Source organism: Oryctolagus cuniculus, chromosome 10 (assembly GCF_051225735.1).
Source record: "Oryctolagus cuniculus isolate XC-2025 breed Fujian yellow rabbit chromosome 10, ASM5122573v1, whole genome shotgun sequence".
NCBI lineage: Eukaryota > Metazoa > Chordata > Mammalia > Lagomorpha > Leporidae > Oryctolagus > Oryctolagus cuniculus.
Genome location: NC_142876.1, coordinates 23250491 through 23267244, shown reverse-complemented (window position 1 = coordinate 23267244; position 16754 = coordinate 23250491). Strand labels below are relative to the sequence as shown.

The 16754-nt window shown below is 43.0% G+C and overlaps 1 protein-coding gene across 50 annotated transcripts in view; it reads right to left on the bottom strand.

The window, feature by feature from the left end:
• TCF4 (transcription factor 4) overlaps positions 1-16754 on the bottom strand; it is a 386580-nt gene that overhangs the window by 14793 nt on the left and 355033 nt on the right. The window lies entirely within an intron of this gene.

Below are 16754 nucleotides of genomic sequence, written 5' to 3'. Positions count from 1 at the left end.
GCTTGCTCAAATGAAAGACTTATGATGATTTCTATAACTTATGTTTTAGACCTAGAAAGTTTTGGAAACTGAGGCCACTCCTTGCTTCCTCTGCCCCATTATTTAGCTTTTCTCTCTCCTCTGGTAGGTACCTTTGCTTCTGTCTGGCTTCCACACTCTCATGACTACAACCTCCATGGTACCTCCTGGAACATTCTTTCAAGTCTGCACCTTGGGCTAAGTCCCTCTCTGTCCTAGCATTTCCAAGCTCTGACCAAGGCCATCTGATGACCCCACTCATCATTTTAAGCAGACATGGGTGATCCTGTGAGAACCCATGGCATCCTTGGGCCATTCTAGGATTGGGTGTTTTCCTGGTCCAGTGAGACAAGATTATGGGGTTCACACATGGTAGGCTTAGCCTGCCACTTCCCCAGACCTTCATGGCTGGGGTACTGGTACAAGCAAGTATTGAAGTTACATTATTTCTCAGGGCAGGTATTTAAATTTCTCTACAAAGGCCACCAATTTTTTAAAAAAGATTTATTTTATTTATTTTGAAATAACTGAGTTAGAGAGACAGAGAGAGGTCTTCTATCCTCTGGTTCACTCCCCAGTGGCCTCAACCAGCTTAGTCAGAGCTGAGCCCATGTGGGTGCAGGAGCCCAAGCACTTGGGCCATCTTCCACTGCTTTCCCAGGTGCATTAGCAGCGGGCTGGATAGGAAGTGGAGGAGCCAGGACTTGAACCAGCACCCATATCGGTTGCCAGTGCTCCAGGCTGCGGCTTGAACCCACTGTGCCACAGTGCCAGCCAAGACCAATAATTTTTTTAAAAATTTATTTGAAAGGCAGAGAGAAACAGTGGGCAGGAGGGGAGTCTTCATCCTTGGGCTCAGTCCCCAGATTTCACAAAAGCCAGGATTGGGCTAGGCCAAAGCTAGGAGCCAGGGACTCCCTTCAGGTTTTCCATATAGGTGGGAGGGACCCAAACACCTGGCCCATTATCTGCTGCCTCGCATGGTGTGCATCAGCAGGAAGTCTGATAGGAAATAGAGGCAGCACTCGATCCTGTGCACTCTCAAAGAGATGTGGGCATCCCAAGAGGCAGCTTAACCCACTGCATCAGAAAGTAATACTCCACTACTTCTTTTGAATCATATAAGCACCATATAATTTTCAATATCCTTATTTTGTGAAGAAAAGATTGGTATGCTGGAAGCATGTTTATATCACAGAACTTAGATTTTAAGGATTTGGAGGGATTTGGCAATGAGCTGTAAACTCTTCATTTTCCAAAGAAGAAAGCTAAGGCTGGAAATGGTTTAGTAACTCAGCCAATGTCTAGTTAGAAGACTAAAACAGATTTGAATCCAGAAGCACTGAACAATTTGATTGGATATATGCATATATACAATTTTATATATTACATTGGGTATATATAAATGTAGATGGATACATGAAGACAGAGAGAGAGGTGGGTAGAGTTAAGGGACAAAAAGGGATTACTTTTTGGAGCTTTTGTCTTATAACACACACTCGCAGACAAGCATATTACACACATAAGTACACATGTATATAGATTTGAAAATCATTTGTAGTTTCTTTATCATAGGAGAAAAAAAATCATAGTTCACCACCTCAGGCCAAGGCCAAGATGTCTAACTAAATTACAGAATTTAATATTTGCCACAACTCCTCCAACATAAACAGATTTAAAAGACATGCAGTTTCAAATTAGGTGGCTGTTGGCCAGGTGGTTTTATACGGGGATGCGTAGAGCATCTTGGTAAATATCCTTGTCCTTATCCTCAAGCTAACAACAAACACCACAAACAAAAAAGACATTCAGTGTTTTTGCTCTCTTTGTTTCCAGGGAGTATTGTGAAAAGTAATTATTCTGTTGTATTTAAGAGGCCTATTTCATGGATGGGAAAATGTATCAAATTTCATTTGGCAGTTATTCAATCCTAGTTAATGTTATCTCCAGAGATAACTGCTTCAAAATGGGCTTCCAGACCTCAGTTCCTTGTATTCTACCATAGTCCTCTAAAGGGTGTAGGGCAAAAACTATAGAGAACGTGGCATCAATTTCTAGCTCAAGTGATAATGACAGAAAACCAGATATCAATATTTGGGTGCATCAAAATTAAACTTTGTTACCAATGTTATCTGGCTCAAAATACTTCTTTTGACATAGGTGCTTTTTAGAAAGGTGAAAAACAACAAGACTTTGGGGCCAGTGCTATGGCATCCCATATGCTCCACTTCCGATCCAGCTCTCTACTATGGCCTGGGAAAGCAGTAGAAGATGGCCCAAGTCCTTGGGCCCCTGCACCTGCACGGGAGACCCAGAAGAAGCTCCTGCCTCCTGTTTTCAGATTGGCCCAGCCATTGCAACCATTTGGGGATTGAACCAGTGGACCTCCTCCCAGCCCCCCACCCAACCTCTGGCTCTCTGTAACTCTACCTTTCAAATAAATAAATAAATAAATAAATCGAAAAAAAGTTTTAAAAAAATTAGCAAGACAGGGGCTGGCTCTGTGACATAGCAGGTACTGGCACCCTAAGTGGGTACTGGTTTAAATCCCGGCTGCTCCACTTCCCTCCCAGCTCCCTACTAATGGCCTGGGAAAGCAGTGGAAGATGGCCCAAGTGCTTGGGCCTCTGCACCCATGTGGGAGACCCAGAAGAAGCTCCTGACTCCTGGCTTCAGATGGCCCAACTCTGGCCGTTGTGGTCATTTGGAGAGTGAAAGAGCAGATGGAAGACCTCTCTCGCTCTCTGTAACTCTGCCCTTCAAATAAATATTTGAATCTTTAAAAAAATAGTAATAAGATATTCAGGCAAAGAAAAAAGTCCCTGGGAACTTTAATTTTACACTCTTGTTTCTTCACAAACACCTAAGAAAAGTCGATGGGAATTCAAAGTAATTAAAAACTCCTTGACACAAAAGGCAGTGCTGGTGTCTAAACTGTAATCTCTCCATAAAATACCAATTATACATGACAGTTGTGGAGTACTGGATTTCAGATCTCTATCACATGAGAGAAAAGTAAACTTACTTTCTCAAATGTGCAAAACACCACTGATCCCCAAAGTGCATCTTTTAAAGATGCAGAAGTAGCCATGTGAACTTTTTTCAGTGACTCACAGGTGGAACTGAACGTTCACGAAATGGCAGCAGCCAGGAAAGACAGCAGGGGCCCAGAGAGTCTAGAGACAACAGAGCTACCTCTAAGACCCTCTAAGGTGTTGGGGAAAGACCTAAAGACTGGACATTCTGGCCGGCGCTGTGGCTCACTTGGCTAATCTTCCACTTGCGGCGCTGGCACCCTGGGTTCTAGTCCTGGTTAGGGTGCCGGATTCGGTCCCGGTTGCTCCTCTTCCAGTCCAACTCTCTGCTGTGGCCTGGGAGGGCAGTGGAGGATAGTCCAAGTGCTTGGGTCCCTGCACCCGCATGGGAGACTGGGAGCAAGTACCCGGCTCCTGGTTTTGGATCGGTGTAGTGCTGGCCATAGTGGCCATTTGGGGGAGTTAACCAATGGAAGAAAGACCTTTCTCTCAGTCTAACTGTGCTTGTCAAAAAAAAAAAAAAAAAAAAAAAAAAAAAAAAGGACTGGACATTCTTCAACCACAAATGGTAATTTCCATTTTCTTTTGTTTAGAGCATTATCTCACCTTTTTATCCTCATGCAAGTAAACATTTAAAGGACTTCTCACTGAATTCAGATATGGATTGAAATGGTTTTTTTGCTTGGGCTTTGACTTGATTTTTACTATGTTTATTGGGAGAAGACTTCCTGTCTTAAAGACACACAATTTCCTTTTTTTCCCCCCAGTGTTTACAGTTTCACTTATGCTTTGTCTGAATTTTAAGGTAATTCCTTATTGTGCAATCCTTGGAGATTTATTTAATGCTTATTCTCCAGAAAATAAAATAATTTTCAAGAGGATTTAAACACCATCTAAATGATCCTGACCTTGACAGCCCTTATCTGTCATGTGACCCTGTGTGCCGGAACTTCCCTGAACTGTCCACCAAAATGGTTAAAATGAATGATTTTGTGATCTAGTTAGCGATGCAAATGGCTGCAAGCTAAATTCAGTTCATCTTTCGTTTTCTAACTCATAAATTCCATCTATTAGAGCTGTTTCATTTCTCCCTTCTGCATCTCCACTCCCCCACCCCCCATTCTCTGCACCACTTTCCTACAGTGGAAACCATAAGCAGATGCAGTGCACCCAGTGGGCACAGAAGTAGGAGGAGGCCGAATGAGCCCATTCCATCCCTTCCCTGCTCCAAGTAGCAGACTGTACGGAACTCAATCCCGTCACCCCCATGAACCAAGCCCCTCTAGGATAAACTGTGGGGGTACTTCCAAGCAGCTGCTTTTGTTCAGAGCCAAGCAAAAGACAATGGGACACGTGAGGTGGAATTGTGGATCCCTGAGTCATGCTACTGAGTGGGCACACACACTCACAAAGTCACATCCCAGATGATTCTGCACTGGAGATTTACCATGACCAACTGGCCTTTATTTTCCAGAAGTTTTTCTTATTATTTGAATAGCTCGTGGACGTTATAATGTACTTGGAAAGGGACTGTAGGTGTAAAGACATTTGCCTAAACTCTTCCCCATCTCCTTCTAAATCCTCACCCTTTGAATGCAATACTCTCTCCCCAGCCCCTGGTCCCTCACAGACTAAGTTTCCAGCCTGTTCATTAAATTCCCTATTGTTCAATGAATCCAAGACTTCTGCCTTGTGCTGCTGTGTCCTTCACTTAGATACCCTGGGGCCATCCCCCAGGCCCCTCCTATTCTTAACCGCCTGGACTCTCAGGTATCTACTCATGGCCCCTATTCTGCTGGGTTCACACTCATATCAGTAGAGCTTGAGCCAAGCCCTTCCTGCCCCATCTTCTCATGGCTCCCTGACTGCTTCTCTCTTACTAATCCCACAGATCCCCTTGCTGTGCCTTTCCAGACTATGTGGCTCTCCAGAGCTCTACTTTCTTACCACCTTGCTTTGCCCAGATGGGGCTCTTCCTGACTATTCTTTGAGACATCACCCTCAAAACACATTCAAGAGCATCACTTAGTCGTGCAGGGCATAAATCTTAATTATCGTGGCTCTGTTGCCATTCCTAAAAGCCTACATGTGAGCAGTGAGCATCCCAAGGGCAGGGACTGGCTGTGGGTCACAGGCTAGTACAGTGATACCGAAGTGAGCAACCAGATGCTTCCTAAATAGCAAAGAATGGCACATATCACATGACATGCATCTGTGAGATGACATCTGAAATCTAAAATGTGATATTGTCAAACACACCTTGGGTGTGTTTCCATCCAATAATAAACATTTCATTTAATTCAACAAATGCTGCTTGAATGTCTCAATATACAAGGCACTATTTAGGCATTTTCAAGGAAAAACTAAAGAAGAGAGACACCTAATATTCTACAGGTACTTACATTTAATGATGGATGATATAATTTCTACAGAGGATAAAATAAGATGAATGCCACAAAGAATACAAGGTTATGTAGGTTATGAAAGGGTGATGAAATTATATTTGATTGGGAAGCCAGAGACTGCTACAGGAAGAAGGTGGCATTTTTACATAAAGAAGCAGAGAGACTTTTCATTTGCAACATCTGGAGCCAGGCTGGGCCAACATCAGGATGCAAGCCTTCAATCCAGGCTTCACATGTGGGTCACAGGGACAAGTACTTGGGCCATGACTTGCTGCCTCCCAGGGTGCAAATTAACAGGAAGCTAGATTGGAAGCAGAGCTAGAAGTTGAACCTAGACACTCGGGTATGGGAATATGAATATTCCAAGCAGCATCCCGACCACTTCACCAAATATGCACTCCTAGATGCATATTTTAAAAATTGACATATAACACTAATAAACATCTCAATTGCAAATGAAAATTTGTTTTTCCATCAATAAGTAGCATTCTTTAAGTAACTGTGTGTGTATGAAGACACAAGCAGCTAAGGACTATGTACTAACATGTGTTTCCATGTTGTCAGAATACATATTTCTGACCAAATGTAGATTTTGGAAAAGCCCTTTATAAATCTCAATGGCTTTCCTACAAAGTGAACAACACAGGGCGCTGTGGACACAAATGGTACCTCACTGTATGTGTGCATTACTGGCCCCAATGATTCACTCTTATTTAACTGCAGTGAAGTCTTTCATCTCCCTGCTATACAATAATAGCTTCCATATGACCAGTGGCTCTGCTATAAATAAGATCAAAAGCAAAAGAAAGGATTTAATAAAAGAAAATGACATTAAGAGTATCATTAAATCAGGGGGAAAACCCCCAATATCCAACTTTTCTTTTGGGGGGGGGGATACGGCAAGGTGCAATAAAATATTATAGAGTAGGAAGCAGCTCCTGCATCTCCTGCAGACATTCACAGCAATAGGCACAGACCAAGCCCATGTGAGTAAGCCTCAGAGTGGCAGAGACCAAGCAGGATGGAGGAGTAGGGGCAGAACGTCCCCCCAAGGCTCAGGCTGAAGGACAGGTAACACACCGAACAGCAAGGTCCACCTTGGGAAGAACAGAGTGGAGTGTGTCAATGGCAAGCATCCATCCCTTTCTTCACTCCCCTCTGTTTTACTTAATGGAGATAGACTTTTGGGTAATCCAGGGTTTCTCAGAGAATCATAACATTGCTCAACTCTAGGACATGAGTTCTGAGAAAGGAAGTTTTTTTTGGCAGTGCACAGTTACTTGATATGAAGAGCCAACTTCCCAAACAAATTTTCTTCTGGTTCTTAAAAAAAAAATTGCAATGTTAATCTCGATTCCCGACTGGATAAACAGCTGCTAATAACCTCCAGCTCCCGGGGGAGGAGGCTAACCTCCTTTCATCTTCAGACGAGTGGATACCTGACGTGCACTGCACTTTAGTGCTTCCACATGTTTCTTGCACTGCTTTTCTCAGAACTGCTTGGGGACCGGTCTTGCCAAGTCACAGTTCTTTTCTCCCTTTTCCTTAGACTGCATTGAAGAGCTCGGAAGACACGGTCAGCTGAGGCCCTATTTAGTTGAAAGGGTAGCTCTCGTTCTCTTCCTGTTGTTATGTCTAAAGAGGAAATGCAAGCAATTCTAATCTCCCAAGAAGACCAGTGCGTGGACCCTCAGCTGGAAGCTTTGTGAGGGGAATGACCATTTTGCTTTGTTTTGTATGTGGCTAAGCTCGCATTCAAGGGCTGACAATGATCAAAGATACCAATTTCTAACAGCATTGCTAATGCAATTACTTATATCGGTGTCTGTCCTAAATAAAGGTGCAAGCGTCAATACCTTTTTTTCTAAAAGGAAGTACCCTGTAGAAGACTACAGGGCTGATGGGCCCCTTGAGTCCTTTCTCACTTGTTCAAGAGCACCTGCTTTAACAGTGACCTCAGTTCTGCATCTCAAGATTCAGATATTTCACAAAACAGCTTTTTAAACAAAACCCAGCTGTTTCCCATCTAGACTACAGGGGGAAAATTTGGGCAGCTTACAGAAACATTACCCAGAGACTACCATTCTCCAATAACTTTCACACACTTTCAGTTCCAAACGAGACCCGTCCATGTGCAGAAGCTGGGGAGAAGGCAAATGCAAAATTAAAATGTGGAAATTCAATACTGTAGTTTTTGACAATATGTCCAATTAAGTGCTTTGAAACGAATGTGGCTATTGTATCAGGACAATGCTTCCCCCAAGATGTCACTTAACTAATACCGGCCAGATCTTTTGGTTAAACTCAACTTTGCAGTTCTGCAATGATTTATGGAGACAGAGGAAGCTATAATTACGTACAACTGTGAATGTCAACCAGTTAGATACAGAAAGCCCTCGTGCTACAGAAAATGTGATACTCTATCTTTCAACCCTCACTTCTGAGGCTGCCCCGCCTGAATCCTCTTTTTAGGACGAGTCCAGTTTACACTCGTGCTTTCTAAGCAATTAAGATATTTTTGATTTGAAGAATTTACAGCCACAATAAAAGTTAAAATAACACAACGGCCACAGAATCTGAAAAAAATACAAAATGGCCAAGGCCTAATCTTGGCTTTTAAACAGTGCCAAGTTGCTCCAGTATTTTCTGTTTTGGTATGAATGACATAACTGAATTACTTCATGAGCTGCTACTTTAATTCCTAAGGGTGGAAAATTCCATGAGTTAATTTAATTTGGACATAAAAAATACACACGAAGACTCGCTCTTCCTGTGGACTCTCATGTGCAATATCCGAGCCAATTGCTGGAACTGCGGTGCTGTGGAGGAGTGGCTTTCTCCCAGTGCAGCCTTAGCTGGGAGCTGCGACAGACAGACTCATCAGGCACATCTCTTACTTCTATTTGGGCACATTACAGCCTTTATTTTCATTTTTTTTTTAAATCATGTTTATTCTATGGCTCTGCAATGCCTTTTCTATGTATCTCTTACTGCTGAAATTCTACATAGACACTAATAGAAGGTCAATGATACAATGACACATTCTCTAAGAAGCTTTTCCTAGCTGTCTGAATCACTGGTTAGGTCACTGAGTAATTCTCTTGCATTATAATTAGACATATACTGTACTATTACCCGACCAGGATAAAAGGCCTATAAGATGAGAGACTTTTTCTTGCACATTTATGCATCTGTGATGGTCTCGGAAGTATAGCAGATGCAGAATGAGTGACTGAACACATGTGCATTTTCTAATACATACAATACTCTTCTCCCTCGAAAATCTACTATATTGAGAAAACAAATCTATTATACAGAGAAAACAAAGGGAATATTACATTTTTTAAATGCAAGGGTTATGCCTATTCCAAGCCATGAGAAGTTTATTATTGGGTCTTTGCATCCAATAAAAATTCAGTTAAAAAAATGATTACCAGGGTATTACAAATGTATCTGCTTATCCCTCCCTCAATGTAGGAAGAAAACAATACAGAAATATTATGTAGTTATTCTTGGAGGGGTCTGTTTCAAATATGTATTTTATGCATATATTTTATTTTTATTTTTTAAAGATTTATTTATTTATTTGAAAGGCAGAGTTACAGAGAGGCAGAGACGTCTTCCATCTGCTGGTTCACTCCCCAGATGACTGCAACGGCTGGAGCTGGGCTATCCAAAGCCGGGAGCCAGGAGCTTCTTCCAGGTCTCCCATGTGGATGGGGACCCAAGTACTCCAATCATCCTCTTCTGCTTTCCCAGGCTACACTAGAGAGCTGGATTAGCAGTGGAGCAGCTGGGACTCGAACCAGAGTCCATATGGGATGCTGGCACTGCAGGCAGCAGCTTTACCTGCTATGCCACAGTGCCAGCCCCTCTATGTATATATTTTAAAATTAGGAAAACAAGGTTTTTCTTATTCATTCATTTAAAGTTCATGGCTCCAGGATACTGAATACGTACTTTAGTGGGGAAAATGAGAAAACTGGCATACAGAGACTAAGGCTTGGGGGTAGACACCCAAGGCAGATTGACTGTTTCTCTGTCACATGGCCAGAATGTAGAGCCAATAGGTAGAGGGGGTGGGGAAGGAGATGGGGATACATCCAGCTGAGGCCCACTGATGTGAGATCTGGGTGTGCATGGTGTCCTAACCACTTAACTCAGGGGCTGTGCTGAGCGTCACTACTACCACTGTCTTCAAAACATTTTGATTTTTTCTTTAAAATAATGCTAAAGTATCAAATTGGCTAAAACAGTTTCCCTCTATTTTTTTCTTTAAGTTTTCTGTTTTTTTAAAAAAAGGTACAATATTAGTATGAATGAAAAACTTTGAGTTGAGGTTGCTAATGCTCTTATAAATATTTGATAGGGGCTGGCATTGCGACATAGCAGGTGAAGCTGCTGCCCTTGATGCCTGCATCCCATATGGGTGTTAGTTCGAATCCTAGCTGTTCCATGTTTGATCCAGCTCCCTGCTAATGACCTGGGAAAAGCAGCGGGAGTCAGCCCAAATTTTTGGGCCACGGCCACCCACCTGGGAGACCAAGAAGGAGCTCCTGGCTTCAGCCTGGTGCAGCTCTGGCTGCTACGGCCATCTGGGAAGTGAACGCTCACTCTCTTTCTCCCTGTCTCTCTCCTCTCTCTGTAACTCTTTCAAATAAATAAATAGATCTTTAAAAGAGAAAAATATCTGATAATTGAGGAGATTAGCAATTAGGATAATTGAAGAGATGGTGGACAAGAAATAGGCAACTATCCTAATTTAAAAAAAAAAAATCCCACCAATATAGTAGGCATTGTAATATGATGCTGAGGACTAAGATCTGGAGTGAAATTCTACCCTTCAGGCTATTTAAGAGTTCTGGAGTCCAGCACAGTGGCTTAGTAGGTAAAGCCGCTGCCTGCAGTGCTGACATCCCATACTGGTGCTGGCTAGATTCCTGGCTGCCCCACTTCCCACCCAGCTCCCTGCTAATGCACCTGGGAATGCCTAGTGCTTAGGCACCTGCACCAATGTGGGGGACCCGGAAGAAGCTCCTGGCTCCTGGCTTCGGTTCGGCCCAGCTTCAGCTGTTGTGGCCATTTGGGGTATGAAGCAGTGGAATGTCTGTGGTGCTGAGCATCATGGCTCAACATTTTCATTACTGGCTTTGATGTGGACATGACTGGCACCCAGCACATTCGTTAACAACACAGCTGACAGAGGATGTGACGGAATGGGGACCCAGTGTAGACCTTTAGACTAACAGATTGAAATCTGTACCATGAAGTTCAAGGGGGTTATGGGGAATTTCGCACAGGTACAATAAAAAGTGTACAAGGATAGCTGAGAGACTTGTGGTTTATAGATTTTAGCTGATTACAAGGTCAGTATGTCAGCAGAATGATGAGGCTTTAACAACAGCAAATAAGATTTTGTTGGGTGCCCTTAGTGAAGATATAATGTAATGAATGGAGGAAGTAGTATACCCACCCTTATTCACCCTGGAGATTTCTAGAGCACTGTGTTCAGTTTTAGGCTAAACACAATAAAGGTCCTTTGGAGTGGGGAAAACTTTGATAAATTATGCAGAATGTACCAAAAAGTCACAAGGCTCATCATGGAGAGTCAAAACATTTTCTAGGGTCAGTAATTGAAGAAACAGATATTTAGCCCAAAAAAAAAAAAAAAGTGCCCCTGAATATACCATCTTCAGTAGCTCAACGTTTTGCCAGTGTCTGCTGGGTTGGGTTTGGGGGAGAACAATAAGGACTAAGCAGAGAAGCAAACTGGAGCTGGACATATGAAGAATTGTCAAATACCTGATAGAAACAGACTTTCTGGGTGTTTGGAGGGACTCACACCTGCAGGAAGGAGGCTGACAGAAGCTTATTGACTGCTTGGCAGGCAATTTGTAGCGGATTGGGATGGAGATGATCTCGGAGGTCCCTGAGATGTTATAGCAATAACTGCTTAGATATATGTGCTCAAATGCACTTGGCACTCTAGGATGGCATTGCGAATCTGTGGAAATCCGAGGAGTGACATGGAAGACGATGCCTAGACTGATCATCCCTTTGTTGGAGGTCTACAAGAAGGAGCAAGGAGGTCTGCTGTTCTTGTGACTGCCTACCAGTAAATGCCACCAGAATACCACATCAGTCTCCACGACGCTCTTCTCATTAGCCCATTGGCAGAGCTAACTGCATCTTGTTGCAGGGAGCCAAGGGAAACTGAGTTCTCTGGGGTTCTATTAGCTAAGCCACAGTAGCAGAATGGCTTGCAATACCTGTTACGGTTTTGAAGTTGCTAGGGATGATGTCTGTTGCAGCACTGTGGGACACGGTACAAAGCATGTGGTTCTAGTTGATGGCTGATCTGCTTTCAAATCCCAGCTTGTCATTAACTGGTGACTCCCCAGGGTTGGGTCACTTCCCCTTTCTAGGCCTCAGTTCCTCAGAAGCAAAACAAAGGCAATGGGTTAACTGACTTCTGGGGTATTTCTGGAAGCTAAAATTCAATGGTCTCAACTCTTAGCGAGGCAAACAATATTAGTTGGATTCATGAAGCCCTAAATGGGAAAAGCTTTCACAAGCTTCATGTCAGTTAAATAGAAAGGTGTCTCCTCACCCATGAATATTCTTTTGGTAAATTTTATTTCATTAAAAAGCTGCTGAAAAGAGAGAGACTGGGCTAAGCCTGTCTTGATACTGGTGGTCTCTGAAATGGGGGATGCAGCAAGGAGTCTTGGGGTATGCTGGGGAGGGTAAGTGTCAGGGATGAGTTCCGCTGGGCTCCTCTATGCCTAAGTCAACCAGAGCAGGCGTTCGTATGAGACCACGATTCCTCACCCAAGAAACCATGGGCTCTTTCGCTCCCGGTCAAGGCAATGGGCCCCTGTCTTCCCTGGGCCTACCGGACTAGTACGCAGCGATCTGTTTAAACACAGGTCCTTTCTGACTAATCCGTGAACCTCTTAAGAGCACCGACCACGTCTAGGCATAAAGCCTCTCATTTGGTAACCATCACTAAATGTTTCTGAGATGACTATATTAGCTTTAAACAGAAAGGTCTGGGAGCCATACTAATGTATTAATAGTACAGGAGGGTTTTTAAGTCATGACACTACTTACAGCTAACCAGGAAGCAGCCAGGGTGGCAGGGAGGGATCTGTGATGGGAGTTTTGCTCCTACTCAGTTAAAAGAAGAGGTGAGGTCACTTGAAAGGCTTGCTTTCAGGTCTCATCTGTGGATATGAATACTGAATGAATAATGGAGAGAGCTGTATTCGAAAAATTGCCATGTCAATAATGTATAAGAAATCTCCAGATTTAATATCAGGATTAAAGATGGAGGTAACTGGGGTGCAGAGGGGATTATATCTGATAAGAGTTTATGACTAGGTTAGTGGCCTACTTGGCTGTTTCATTATTTTCCTACATTCACAGATTTCTACTCTGATTCTATCAGAAAAGTCGGTGGTTATGGTATGAAAAACACTTCAAAATTAAAATGTATTACTTCAAGGTCCCTAGTAGGGAGAGTTCCCACCTCTCAACCACTCAGCATGAACACACTGATTTAAGGATAAATGCTCAGACCATCGTGGTTCTACTTGGGCCCGCCAGTACACTGGAGAAGTTCTCACCTCTGTCTGCACTGCACTAAAGAGCTGTTCCGGGAACTCGGCCATAAACTACCTGGAAACTACTTTTGCCAACTGACATTTATCAACATTTGAAAATCACAAGCTCCCAGAGCCTAAAACTCATTGTGAAAAGGTATACTCACAGACAATCTCTGGGGAGTACTCAGGGGCGTAAAAAAAAAAAAGACCTTTGAATTTGGAGGCAGATGAGTTTGAATCTATGCCCATGCCTTGAAACTGACCGCTCAAAATTTCCAAAGCTCATTTTGCCAGCACCTGAAATGGCCACTATGATCTCCGTCAGTGAGCGCCTGGGGACCCGTCCGACACTCAGAAAACGTTATCTTTCTTTTCTTCCCTTTTGACTAAGGATCTATTTACTGGGAGAGAAACTACATGTTAATATGTAGTACTCAAGGAATTCACAACAAGTGGTAAGGCAAAGTTATACCTCTTAAAGATGCACCACTATGCATAGCTCACTGAGATAAATATCTAGAAATGGTGTGACTCATAGAGTAGTGCCGAAAATGACTATCATGGGTGGAGGCAGTGAGGGAAGGCTTCCTGGAAGCGGCAGAATTTGAGTCAGAGCTTTGAGAATGGGTGGGAATTAGACAGAAACAAATGGATAGGGCAGACCAAGTGGGCCACACACAAAAGAAGAAGCTGATGAGAACACAGCGGGCAAGTTCTGGTAATGTCTTCACACTGGTCTTGCTAGGAAATGCTACATAATGGAATAGCTAAACCTAAGGTTTTTGGTAAGTGGTGATGGGTCTTAAATGCTGGGCTACGGAAGTGGCCTTTATCTTGCACATCATGGGAAGCCAGGGAAGGTTTGAAGCAGAAGGGAGCACAGTGAAAGAATACCATCTAGAAAGCTCCCAAGTATACAACGTTCACTCTGGGGTTAGGAGCCTTGCCGTTGTGAAAAAAATCCCTTTCATTATACTAATACTTAGTCAATCACTGAAGACCTACTTCAGAACTCCAAGGAAAACATTTTATGAATCAAAAGCTAAGTACAATATGTTAGCAATTAAATGAGATAACATAATAGCTGAGGCAGAACCAGAGTTCTCCCCACCACGATCTCAGACTGCTGCACAAAGAAACGCTTCTATCATCTTCCAAGTGATCAAGGCATTTTGTTTTGATTTTCAGAAGGCGGGGAGAGAGGAAATGAGAAGAGTAGGGAGGTCAGGAGGATTCAAAGCTGTCTATTCTTTAATCAGAGGGAATTATTAAGGAGAGTTAGAGAGGAGCCTTGCACAAAGCCAAACCAGCTCTGGGATGGGTCTCAAGTTACGGGGACGCCCCAGCTCCAGAACCACAGAGCAAGGTGTGTAGCTGGGCGGGAGCGGCTGGCCAGTGCTTTCAGCCCAGGTTTCCGGCGCATACCTCCCACTGCTACTTTATTCACTGCAGCTGGCCAGCGTTTTACAGCCTGTTTCATGTATTAAAATTCAAATGTGGAAAACATTACCAGTATCCTCCTTGCATTTTTGTTGTTGTTGTTGGGGGGGAAGGGGGCGGGTTTTCTTTTTCCTCCCCTTGGACTTCCTTTTTAGTGTGGAATGCATCCACTGGTCAAAGGCTCGCTTCAGACTGACTGAATTCAAGAACTATTTCCTCTGCGCTTACGTTTTTGTTTTACATTTCCTACCAGTTCGCTCAAGGAGAGATATGCCAAGCCAGGGTCTCTCACACACAGGAGCGCTGCAGGCTGGACGAAGCCCCAGCTTGGTTCAAAGGGTGGCAGGAGACAGTGGCATCTCTGGAGGCATCCTGTCCCCTAACTGGTCCTGCGCCATCCTGGACTGGATAGTAGCCATCTTCAGAGGAGTGAACAGAACCTTTTCTTTATCAGCAAACCTGATGATTTACCCCTTCCGTGGGGCTTATTTGTTGCTTCAGAATCAAAGAGGTTTCTATGAAGCACTACAAACCCAGCGACTTCCCTTTTCCAACTGTTCCGTTCCATTCTCCCCCTCCCCCCTAAATGGGGGACACTCCAACTTCCCAGGTCCAAAAACAATTCTAGTCTTTTCCCCTCACTTCATTTCTGAATCAAACTCAAAGGAGAGGTAACTCATAGGTCACATGGTTCGGAAAGGCATCCAGGTAGAGTTTAATATCTTCAAGCAGCATTTACCCTACATTGGTATGAAGAACTAATGACACATTTATGGAAAAGACCCTCGCCTAGAGTGCAGGGTTGCATCCGTTTAACATATGCAAAGTGAACGCGGCTACAGAAATTAAACTATTTTTCTCGTGATTGAGAGCAGATATACAGAAATGGTTATAAGTCACAGATCTGGCTTTTAATAAAGCCGGATTTCTTAATTAAAAGCAGTATTGTTTAAACATTGTAGTTTTTTTAAAAAGAAGCTGTACAAACGAAAACCTCATATTATGTATATCCCAAGTGTATTTAACATGTTACCTGAGGCCAAGCTAAATTAAAATCTAGGCTTTCCTTTTGTAAACTCCCAGAAACTGCCATGAAAAGACAAACAATTTTTAGTCAATGATGAATTTTTAGGGTAGAGGTCAAAGAAAAGTAAAAAGGAAAAAAAAATTTAGGTTTGGCATTCAAAAATATCTTTCCACATTTTAGAAGTGAGTGAGTTCATTGCTTCTATTTATAAACTAGTATTTTTGGCTTCAAATTGGTTGCAGGTTTCAATATTACACCACTCAGGATGGCACCCTTAATGTTACTCTTTTATTAAGAAAAAAAAAAAGACTACTACTGATCAAGAACTAGAAGGATCTCAAAAAATTCGTACTTATTTTGCATTTCCTTTTAAAACTATGTTTAAGCAGGAGACGCCCCTACAATCACGGAAAATAGGCCTCACCCAAGCTACCTGTAAAGCGCCTGTCAAGGACTGGGCAGGACACGAGGGCTTCACTGAGCAGCAGTTTCAGAGGAGCAGAGTCACACAGAATCACTCGTAAAGCCAAATTCTCCACCTGTTTGGTCACCTCATTAATTGTCCTCTCGTAATATGTTGTTAAGAAGATTCTCTGACTCTTGATAATCATCCAAAAAAAAAAAAGATGCTCTCCAAAATCCCTTCAAAAGTAATGGGCAAAACTGAAATTCCAATTGTTATATGGATGCATCTGCTTAAATATTATTCAAATAAAGACACGGACAGAAAGGTAGTGGGAAAACTCATGCTCACACTCAATCTCATGGTCCTACGCCATGCATTTATTCAGGCGAGTGCACCGTCTATTTTGACCTCCCATCCTTGTGACTCAAAGGCATCATCTGGGCATCTTTAATAAAAATACAACCCATTCATACTGAAATACCAGCATCAAAACATGAACCCAAGTTGTGTCCTTTGATCAAAGTCACTGAGATACATAAGTTACAGCAGCAAAGGCCTGGCAATTCCCTCCTAGCTATCTATTTTAGTGAAGCAGACACATGGGCCTCCCCCCACCACCACACCCACACACTGGCATACAACCGTTCATACGAGCTTTATGTAGAAGAGTCCATGAGTGAAAACAGCCTAGATATCCCTCACCTGAGGAACCATCAATCTATCAATATCATGTGGCACATCCACGCAGTGGAATACTATTAGGCACTAAAAACAAATGAAGCTCTCATAGCTGGTACAAGATGGCTAAACCTTGAA